This window comes from Argiope bruennichi, chromosome 7, assembly GCF_947563725.1.
Source record: "Argiope bruennichi chromosome 7, qqArgBrue1.1, whole genome shotgun sequence".
Taxonomy (NCBI): Eukaryota; Metazoa; Arthropoda; class Arachnida; order Araneae; family Araneidae; genus Argiope; species Argiope bruennichi.
The window spans coordinates 79,955,001-79,966,731 of NC_079157.1; the positions used below are offsets into that span (position 1 = coordinate 79,955,001).

An 11,731-nucleotide genomic window follows, 5' to 3' on the forward strand; every position below is an offset into this window, starting at 1 on the left:
AATCAATGAATTCTGACAAACTGAACGATTTGTAATCGAAACACATTTAAGAAAATAATTGTAAAACAGTTACCACCGGTCATATTCGAAGCCATACTTTTTTGGTGCTTCATCTGGAAGCTGCGAAAGCAATGTGGTAGGAACTACAAGCGAATCCTAAAAGCCATCACCGGCCAAGATACAATTCCTCTCGTAGAAGGCACGTTCCGTCATAGGTAGGATGTTATCCAATACTGTTACTATGTCCACCCGGACAACGAAAACCAATCACCATATCGGAAGTTCCTCATCTGCTCCCCCCCATTCTATCTGAAGTGCCCCCCAGTACAGTATATTTGAGAAAATAAAAAGAAATTTGTCCTTTCCCAGAAAACTATGCATAAATTCATTAGATTCAAGGTCCAAAGCCTTCTTGAACATATGCAGTCAGAAATTATCTCTCGATTTAGTTTATCACAGCAGTAAACGCTGATTTATATCACAGCCGTGTTTAATTAGCTGATAACCATCAACAGATAATAATTGGTAAAGAAAAAATAAGCAGAAGATTGTAATTATTAAAATACTGAAAATAAATAGCATTCATTTCTGTGGATTTTTTTCTCAAGAGAGTTCTAGCGGAACAATTTCATTTCCTCATCTTTCCAGATCTTACAAATTAGTTGCCAAAAATTGAAAAGAAGGGGCATGCTTAACAGTAAAAATTACTGAACAACTATTTTAAATTGAAATTCTTTTAAATTTATCAGTAGCTAACATCTCATTTTTACTTCATTATATACAAAATATAGGGGAAAAAACATTCTAATCGTCGAAAAATTCGAACTCAAGATTTTTACAAATTTCTATGTATTAGATATCCTTGGGTTCGAAATTACATTTTTGGTGTAACGTCTGTCTATCTATTTGTTGCTCAGTCTTTTGTGTCCCCCTCTAGACCACAAAATAACAATGAGCTAGAAGTATTAGATATGCGATCCTAAGTTTAAAAGTAAGGATTTCCTGTCAAATCTTAGACAAAGCACCAAAGGTTGGTTAGCTACCACTGTATCCGTCTGTATGAGAAATTGACCATCGAAAACACAAAACGTTGGAAGAATGAAATTTGATAGATAGGTTTCCTTCATCAAAAATGAAGATGTATATTAATATTTTGTTCTAAATCTGTCAAAGCGTCTTGTCTCTCTGTTATTCGCGTGGATATAAACACGATAGTCCAAAAGCGCTATGACTTAGATAATTGAAATTTGGTGGGCTGTTTTGCGACTGAAATATAAAATTTCTATCGAAATGTGGTCCCAATCAGTTGAAAAGAAGTAGTGCAAAATTCATTTTCGATTTTCTTTACTTGATACGAAATATTCATCACAATAATTAATATATTGAGATATTACTCGCGGAAATCGGGGGAGGGGCGTTAGGATTTTCGAGCTGGCGGATTTTACCGCGACCTTTGATAGCTCCCCATTTCCCTCTCCAGCCTAGCGCATGTGATATGCGCTAGCGGGATTAGCGGGATTCAGAGTTTTACCGGGAGAATTGGAAAGAACAGGTACTACATTGTCTAAGTATCCGTGGAAATTGAGAGAGAACGCTATTGCCATTTTATTTAATTTTACAAATTGTACTTGCGAAAGTTCTTTCGCTTGTGTGTGTGCGTGAAGTTAAAAGTGAGAAAAAAATGAAAACTGCTTTTGCTGTTTTTAGAATGATTGCATTTTTAAAAAGAAAAAAAAATGACTGATAAGGCGGATCGGAATTTCTCTACCCTGTTTGAAATTATCCTGAGAAAAATGAATGACCTTCGTAGCAATGATAGCAATGATGCGTGAACTATGGTGAAGTTCTAACGGCTTCATGGGTTATGGTGCAATATCTTTAGTAGGAGGTAGTGCCGTCACCAGCATAAAGCAATTATGATTACTTGGCTCATGCACATGATTACTTGACTCACCAAGGAGAGTTGAGCCGATCACTTTCATTCGGGGTTCCCATCGGTAGAGGAGCCACAACGATAAATACGTCTGGCGGAGATGTGTTTATCAATTAAAAATCATATTAATCCTACGAGCCTAGAACGCCTCCTCGACAAAGCCCGATTCGGGCGTTTTCGGACGCATATCTGAAATATAGGGGTGAAAAGAAATTTGTGACTAACTGCTCATACCGAAGTAACAATTGCATTCTGTTTTCGCTTATTAAAAATTACCCCGAGTTTCGAGGCATTTGAATTTTCACATTAGCTGGCCTCGTAGAGTTAATGTTCAATGCAACTCAAGAGTTATATATTACTTTAAGAATCAACGAACAATTGATTTACATTATTTTGTTAATGAGAATGGTAACTTTTCGCTTCGTAAAATATTTATCTTAAAAATAGGGTTACTTGAGCATTATTACTGCTGAGTTGCTGCAGTCAAGTTATAATGGCGCACTGCGCTGCGAAGGCTTTCTGCATAATTTAAATGCTGCTTTTTTTCTTATTAAATTTAAATAATATAATAACCAGTGAATAATTTCTTTAAAAATAGATTTCTACTTTTTGAATGTTTTTAATAAAGAAATTTTAATTTTACAATTTATTTTATTTATAATAAATTTTAATTAAATATTCATTTTTTTACTTTAAATGAATTTTTTTCCGGCTTATCTTATTTTCGTTTATGACTATCTACATTGCTGCGAATGCACAATAAAAAAAATTACGGAATAAAAAAATTAAAATGAACATATATATGGGAAAATTATTACAAAAATAAACTTTATAATATTTTTTATTAATTTTAGCTATTTTTAAATATTCGTCATTTTTTTTTAAATTTTGTATTTGCAAATTTTATTTATTGTTAGAAAAATTATGAAAATTCTGTTTCCGACATTTTTGGTATCGACGTATCTATTGTCCTTCTTTAATAATATGATTAAAAAAGAGAGAAAAAAATACTTTTGCACATGAGCTAGTAGAGAGATTCAGGATTAAATTACAACTAGAGAGATCAGGACTAAAGGACAACGACGTTCTACAAAAAGTCCAGTCCCCCTCTGCTGAACGGTGAAGGGCATTCCGCCTAAGATTTAAAGAGTTAAAATATAAATTGTCTTACATCGTTACATTATTTTAATATTTTTCTTGAAACTTCAATTAAAGTTATATTTGGGATTGTTGCAGCTCTATTGTGCAAGTATGCAAGAACTCCGATTCCTCTCGTTGTTGTTGTTTCTTATGGCACTTGCCACGGACAAGCCCGCAGTTCGAAGACAGTGAGTTTAAGCCGGAGGGTGAGCGTCTCTTGTTTTTATATTAGCGCCGAAGTAAATGAACTAATCCAAGAAAAAATCATGTTCATTTGCAATTTTCTGTCGATGAGTTTTCAACACTTCAACTGAGTTTGATTATCGGATTAGAAAACAAACAGGAATCCTCAATTTCAATATGTCTTTACATTCTAAAATTGCGTCATGTGTTGGTAACGAATAATTTTAGTATATTGAGTCACTGGCAAAAAAAAAGAAAAAAAAAAGAGAGAGAGAGAGAGAGAAAGAAGTGAAGAAAACTTAATCTGAATTGATATCTCAACTTCCATAATATAAAGATATTTGTGCTATGAAGTATTTAATACCAACATTTCAATAGTATTTTTTGTTGGAAATGATAAAAATTATTGTATTTTTATTTTTTATTCCTGAAGCACTTGAAGATGCTTGTGGGCTGAAGTATTCAATACCAACATTTCAATAGTATTTTTTGTTGGAAATGATAAAAATTATTGGGTTTTTTTTAATTATTATTATTCTTGAAGTACTTGAAATTGGGTGTTTTCAACATTTGATAGAAATGAATTTTTATTTCGTCACGGAGCAATTATGCACATTTTTTTACTTTACTTCCAACTAAAAGTAGTTCCCCTCTCAAAACGTTTTTTTTTTGTAAAAATTTCGATGTTTTTTTTTTTTTTTGTTTTTTTTTGTGGCTTTTATCACTTAATCATCGTTCCAAATAGCAATAGATATCCTCAAAAGTCACAGAGCAGTTTCAGGAAAAGAGATTGTCTGAGGTTATTTATATTAAACAGGACAGTAAAAATACGGTTCCATACCGTTGATATTAATTATTCTTTAACAACTCAAAAAGTTGTTATTTTAAACATAATGCTTAAATCAAAATTTCCTGCAGATAAAATTATTCTTGCATTAATCAGAAACTATAATTTAAATTCTAGATAATAGAGTATTTGTATTGTTATATACATGCATATAGTCTCGCAATTCAAATTTCAGATACCAATAACATTAAGAAAATGTTTTGCTTTTGATAATGGCCACAAAATGTTGAATTTGCAAAACTTAAAGCGATACTAAAAAGGGGGCATAGCTTTTGAATTTTAACAGCATTAATTCGTTTAATGATTTGTATGAAGTGAGAATAACGCATGATTAAATGATTCGATGTTACAGAAAAATGTTTAAATTTAATAGAAGTTATTAAAGTATAGTAATTTTTATTTTAATCATCATTTGTCTGAAATCAGAAAAAAAAACCCCGCAAAATAACTAATTTTGTGAAACGCAGAAAAATTTATCTATGCATTACGTAATATATTTACTATTGTTTGAAAACTATCTGAATTCATAAAAAATGAAGGAAGAAGAGAGTTAAATCGGAATTTCATTTAAATATAAATAATGATGAAAATGAAATTTGAATCTCTTTGTTGGAAAGACTGCGTGTAAAAATACAATTATTAGGTAATTTACATATTATAATGTTGGAATTGTTAAATAGTTTCTTTTCCCCTGTTATTTCGTCAGATCAAAATAATTTTTTTAAATATTTTTTTTATTTGTGGAAAAAATAGACAGAAAAAGAATATTTTTCTTTAAATATACTCTTGAGATGTGTAAAATAGTAAATTTGGGTTTATATGCAAAATTTTTCCAAGAAAGAATATCGTGTTTTTAAAAAACTTCGCAATCTCTATTATATCACCATCGAAAATGCTCGTTCTTCCCATGAAATTAAAAATCGAAACTAAACGTTATGCGATTAAAAAAAATTCTAAATTTGAGAAGTTGTATTTGTGAAATTAAAAAAAAATTAAGAATTTGTTTGATTAATTACTTTAAATATGTAATGTTTTGAATCTACTCAAATCACAGATTTATAAATGTTCATCAGGAGGATTCCGATGAACACAATATCTTAACCATACATCATTTTTTGCAACAACAATAACTTAACATTTCATATTCTCTCATAGAAAAAAAATCGCAAGGTGCTATATCGAGTTATTTCGGCAAATAATGAAGAAAGATCACGATCTGCTCCGTAGCCAATCCACTTGAAGCAACGAAATTATTACCAAATCGTAATAAAAAGTTTCATTAACATTTAGATCTTAAAAAGAAATATTAATCTTTGGATACGGCAAATGTCCAATTGTTCTAACTTTTATAATTGATAAAAATTATATATTAAAAATATACTTTAACACCTATTCCTATTTTCCAAACATAATTTTATAATTTTTTTCTATAATTTCTATTTGATTCCAGGGTTCATTCCTCTAGGAACTTTAAATTTTGTATGGATATATTTATACAGAATTAGAAAATAATATTTTTAGGTACAAAATTAAAAAAACGACAATGTATTACATGTACAAAGTAAATGCAAAATATCATACTTAGTTCTAATTCGGAAAAAAAACCCTGCTTAGTCTATTCGTCGAGGGAGCATACATTATTTTCATATTTTACTTTCCGTCATAAAAATTTGAATTTATGTCGACAATCATAATGTTAATCTCAATAAAATATTTTAAAAAACATTAAATAAAACTAATCAATAAATTTATCAAAAAAATTTTTAATAAATTTATAATATTTATTTATTTTTGAATATGCTGATTTTTTATGAAATAAACCATTATTATAATCACATTAACAATGGTTTTATGCACAGAAATACAGTTTTATAATCTGATAAAAAAATTCATTTTATGATTACCAACATATCGCTACGAGATATATTTCATAAATTCTAAATATTTTTTTAAAAAAAACCTCATATTTAAATTAGAACAAAAAAAAAAATGCATCAATAAAATACTCTGAAATAATACTGAATTTCAAATAATCATATATATTATTAATTAAATAAAATTAATTGATAATTAACACAATTTCATCAATAATTAATGAACAAAAGATGCATTAAATAATATTCTACAAATTTATCCGAAAAAACAAATTAATAGAATTTTTTAGGGAGAATAAAACGAAATTCATTTTCGCTCACCTGTGTAGGAATGCAGACGAATTTTCGAGGGTGGGAGAAGACGATCCCCGACAGCAGACGACTTTCCGGAGCAGCCGCCGCTCTCTCAACTCCCCTCTTCACTCTGAGACCGCACCGGTCTTGCGCCCCAGCACAGCGCAATTCCACGCCCCCCGGTGGCGCCCCTTCCATCCAATCAGAGTGGTCCGTCCTTGCCACCGAATCGAATTAGAACCCTCGAAGCCCCCCTATATTTTTTGTTCCATTGTTCGAGGGTGGTCCTGTGCACCAGGATGGTCCAATCACGAGCCCTATCCCCGATCGAATTCTTTTTTTTACGCCCTGGCGGGAGCCCTGTCTTTAGGATGGGATACCCAGAATTTCGAGATAGAGTTGAGATGAGAATTTGCTGATGGTATATACAAGTTTTGGAATGAAGGCTAAACTGCATTTTGCACCATGCTGTGATGTCGAAGGGTGGTGCAAAATTTCACAATAAGAACTATTCATATTTCAGGATTTAGGAACATTTCGAAGTGACAGGGCGCTCTCGGTGAAACTGCAACCTTAAATTGATCGGAATATATATGTGTTCCTATAGCGAACTTGAAATCGTTTGGATTATAGTGAAATCTAACAATTCCTTATTCCCGATTACAACTTTTGTTAATATTTGCTGCTTTCTGCCATATGAAATTTAACTAAAAATAACTATGTTTAAAAGCGCAACACTCTCATGTTGCTTTAAATGGAACTGTTTATCCTGATATAGAATAATCTTTAAGATATAAGTATCCGGTTATTATTTGCAATATGATGTGCAATGAATTCTCAACGAGAGATTTAACTCGCACTTTCTAGTGAAATGTTCACCATATCGATTATCAAAAATGTCAACATATCATGGATATCGATTGCATTTCTTTAATGACTTATTGATCTAAATGTACTCGAAAGTAATCTTCCTGTTTTGGAATATAAGTGTTCTGCCAAGAGTAACAACTGTGGTGAAAAATTCGATTTCAAACAAAATTTGCACTTTGTAGGATATCAGAAATTTTAAATTATGGATACCTTCTTATGGGTTTGTTGCTTTAAAATATTGTTTCTACCCCACATAATACATTGTTTCTCAGTTTCGAAGAATTTGGATTGCATTTTTATGAATAAAATTATCGTCTACTTTATATTATAACAAAAACAAATCCTTCTTTTTCAACAATTTTCATTGTAATTTAAAGATTTGTAATAAAAATAAGTATAATAAGATTATATAGGGTCCGATAAGGTTAATGGTTAGATAGGGTTTTAAAAATATGTCATACTCTCTTAGAGATGTTTGCTCTAGCGTTAGCGTGCAGTAAAAATTGTCAGTCGAAATGCCGTCCACGTCATCTGATCATGAGCTAAATTTATGCTGTCCAAGTGAGAGCTGACCTCGAGAAATGAGCTGTGGTTGTTAGTCTAATTTAATTAAATTTATCTAAACTTTTATAATTTTACAAGCATACTAATCTTTAAACCCAAAGCTATTTTCATTCTTCATATTTCATTAACTGATATTCTTTTTTTTAGAATTTTATATAATTTACATATCTAATAAGTTTATTAACGAAATGAATTATCTTAGCAGCATTCAGGATTACTGTATAGTAACTTAACATGAGCTTAAAAAAGATAATATGCATTCAAATTTTAGACAAATTTCTCCAAAATTCAATATTTTGGAACTCGTTTAGTTAATCACATGTAATAAAAGTCTAAATTCAAATTCAAATTCAAAAGTCTAAATTTAATATGATATGCTAATAGGAAACTATTTATTTTTTGAATTCAAATTTATTGATATCAATATTTGAATAAGCTTGAAATTCGTTAAATAATTTTATTCTAAAAATGAATGGAAGATGCTGATTCGAAAGTATAATGCTTTTCATTTCAGTATTATTCTTATGATGAAAAATGTCCACATGTAATAAATCGGTAACACTTGCTTAATCTTGGTCAAAAATATTAAAGTTTTCTGCTCCAAATTTTTGATGCTCAAATAACCGTGGATTCAGATTTTAAAACGACAAATAATAGTGATAAAGAATTGTTATTTTGATCAAAAATAAAAGATGAATTACATGATAAATTCTTGCATTATGTTTCTTGTGAAGTATTTTACGTCTGACAAAGGTCCAATGCCAATACTACTTTTGGAAGCAATAAATTTTTAAGCCCATAAATAATTTAAATTCTAAACTGAAAATTAATTTCCTCTTTATATTCTTAATGAAATAGTTTTCCCGAACTATATCGCAATTCAAAATAGAACCAAAGAAATTTTGTTACTTATTAGTCTCTGTCCGGATTCTATTCTTTTCAAATTCAGCTTTTTATTGCTAAATAAGCCAGAAAGAGATTGCAGAATTATAAATTACTAATACTTTTGACACTAAAAAAATAATGCTTTTTTTAGTAGCTCTTCGTACAAAAAATTGGTTGTAAGACAGCAAATGTGGCATCTGATTTTATTACTTTTCATTTCTTAAATTAATATTTAGGCAAAATAATTCTTAATAAGTCGATTTAAAATAACGTACCATTATATCCATGATCATATATAATGTGCAGAATCTGAAATCTTGAGTGACTGAAATCTTAAGTACTTAAATAATATGGAAATGTTAGTGTTAAAAATTAATGTTTATGTTAAAAATTTAATTAAAAGTTATATTCTGATGAATGGCAACATCTCTTTATTTGAACGAGAATCTTTCATAGCTTTTTATTGTAGTTGCGTACTACCTACGCAAGTTGCGTAGTACCTACATATTTTCTCAAGATTTCGTTGAGAAATTATACGGAAGGATTTTCAGAAATATCGCAATATTGATAATAATTTAGAAATTGCGAAAATTTTAATATATAAGAACATATAAAAGAGAAAAATAAAGTTTTAAACAAGTTTTATGACATAATAAAATTTTATTAAAAAAAAAATGTAGGTTTCTAGCCATTAATTATGTTCGATTTTTAAAGTCTTGACTGTTTTTATAGCACTTTTTATTGATTTCTTGGTTCGCAATCAATTAAAGCCTTTAAGGTAACATTTACAAAATTTTATGCTTTCCTTCAGTTACGGTACATTAAGAATTCGAATGAAGTAAAAAATTAAAATAAAGTGGCGACGCAATTAACTAAAAAATACTTCGAATAATCATGGTATCATTTATAGATGGATAGAAAAAAAATAACCCTCTTTTATCTTAATGAAAATCATCGAAAAAAAAGATATAAAGAAGAACTGAAGAAAACAAAAATCCATTTTGTGCTACATATTTCAATAAAAAGCAGAAGTTATGCTTTTCATCTGGAATAAAGGGTTTTAGTATTTAAATATAATGTTCATGATTAAAATTTAAATATTTCATTCTGAGTAAGAACATGTTAGGTAATTCTATACACTTATTGAGAAATGTAACCAAATTAAAAGATATTGATACACAATACATTAACTACCATCCCCCTAGCCAATGAATAAGCTAAAAGGACGAGAAATATCAGCAACAAATGTGCATTGGATATTTATATGAGGTAAGTACTAAGAATAAGAAAGAACTACTTTGTAATATTAATAATGCACATGTGTGAACGTTTGCCTCTTTTTTTCCTTAACATTTCAATCCATAAGTGTGATTTCCCATGATTTATGCCTTCCGACCTTTATTTTACTATCTCTAGAAAAATGAATTGAAAGCAGAGTGATGTTTTGTGTAAAGACGTATAAATATTGTATTTTTATTGTATTTAAAGATTTTAAAACCTTTTATATTACCATATTGGAATCCAAATTAATAAGAATTAATTAATATCTTATTAAGTAATATTAATAAGATATTATAAAAATTAATGATGGATAAAATAAATTGATATCCTTCTTTGTTTTATGCTAATTTTAAGGGATCGTGGAATTCATGTTGTTTTCTACGCATGCTCAGTCCAATGGCGCACATGAAGAAGAGGAGGGAAAGATATTCAGGGCTATACATGTGTGCTCTTGAAATGACCTTGAAGGCCTCGTGGTTGTCTTTTCTTTGCCCTTTCTTTCGCTCAGAAAAAAGGTGCTCTTGCTTTTTAAATTTAAGAGTATAAATTAGTTATTTTCATAAATTGCAAGGTTAATTTCACATTTATTAAAAAATTGAAAAATGCTTCCATTTTTAAAAACTTTTATTATTTTTTTTCTGTTTGATTTCTGCTTATATTTTATTTCGCCTGAAAAAATGTTTTTTTAAAAATTAATTTATTTATTTGAAATATTGTATTTAGAAAAAAAATTGTGTTGCTGTGAGTTTCCCGTCATCTTGGAGAGTAAAAAACTAATTAAAAAAATCAAGCTTTAATTGTAATTCCTAAATAAAAAGAATCAAGAAATTTAAAAGCTACCTGCATAACTCGAAATCCTTAAAAAAATCATAAATTATTTTTATTTTTTTAAGTATAAAAATACTTTTTGTGAGATGTTTAACACACTTCCTGATTTACAGAATTTTTAATAACTTAAATTTATAGGAATTCTCTTTGAAGTGTACATACATATATATATATATTCTAAAAATTTTGCGATTGTTGACTAAATTTGAAAATGGATCAACCTATATTTTTATTTCGAATAAAAATTTGATGCAAAATTTCTAAACTGGACGGAATATTTATAATATTTCATTTAATTTTGAATGAAATATTTTGATATTTCATAAAATATTGAAATATGAAAGAAAACTTTAAAAATGCATTCAATCTCTTTTAAATTCGATACACTTACAACTATACATATTTGATTAATCGGAGCAATTTAATTATTTCTTTTTCTAATATATTGTTCCAACGTTTTTAAAAAGAAAAAATACAATCAATTGATTAAAATTAATTTTATTATTAAATTGCACTATATTTATTAAATTTATTTGGAATTGACAACTGAATTTTCATCGTTGCCACTTAGTTCGGTGAAATAATTAAATTATTTAATACAACTTTTAAAAAATCGTTAACTTTTCATAATATTTCATAAAATCTTTTGAATTCATGATAATTATACTGAAAACATCTGTCGCAATTTTTTTATGATGAAATTTAATGGACATTTTTATTAGATGAAATTTATTACTATGGTATGAATACAAACTAGAATTTTTTTTAATCAACTATAGAGTGAAAACTGATTGAGGCCATCAAAATAAAATTATTGTCTTCAAGTTAGCATTCCTCAACTAGTATAAAAAAATATTATTTTTCTAACTCTGTACTGTCTAATTGAGAAAAATATCTAAATATAACAGAAAACATTTAGTTTAAAAATATTTCCAATAGAGAAACTTTTTATGTTTCTTTTTTATGCACATTTTCTAATAGTACCATTAGTTTTAATGTCATTATTCTTTTTATACACTTAATCCTCAAGAT

General features: G+C 28.7%; 1 protein-coding gene across 1 annotated transcript in view; it reads right to left on the reverse strand.

Annotated features, from left to right (window-relative positions):
* LOC129976507 (vesicular acetylcholine transporter-like) overlaps positions 1-6,400 on the reverse strand; it is a 47,179-nt gene extending 40,779 nt beyond the window's left edge. The window contains exon 1 of the mRNA XM_056090113.1: positions 6,299-6,400. The gene's annotated coding sequence lies outside the window, so the exon portion shown is untranslated. The remainder of the gene's footprint in view (positions 1-6,298) is intronic.
* Between the last annotated feature and the right edge of the window lie 5,331 nt (positions 6,401-11,731).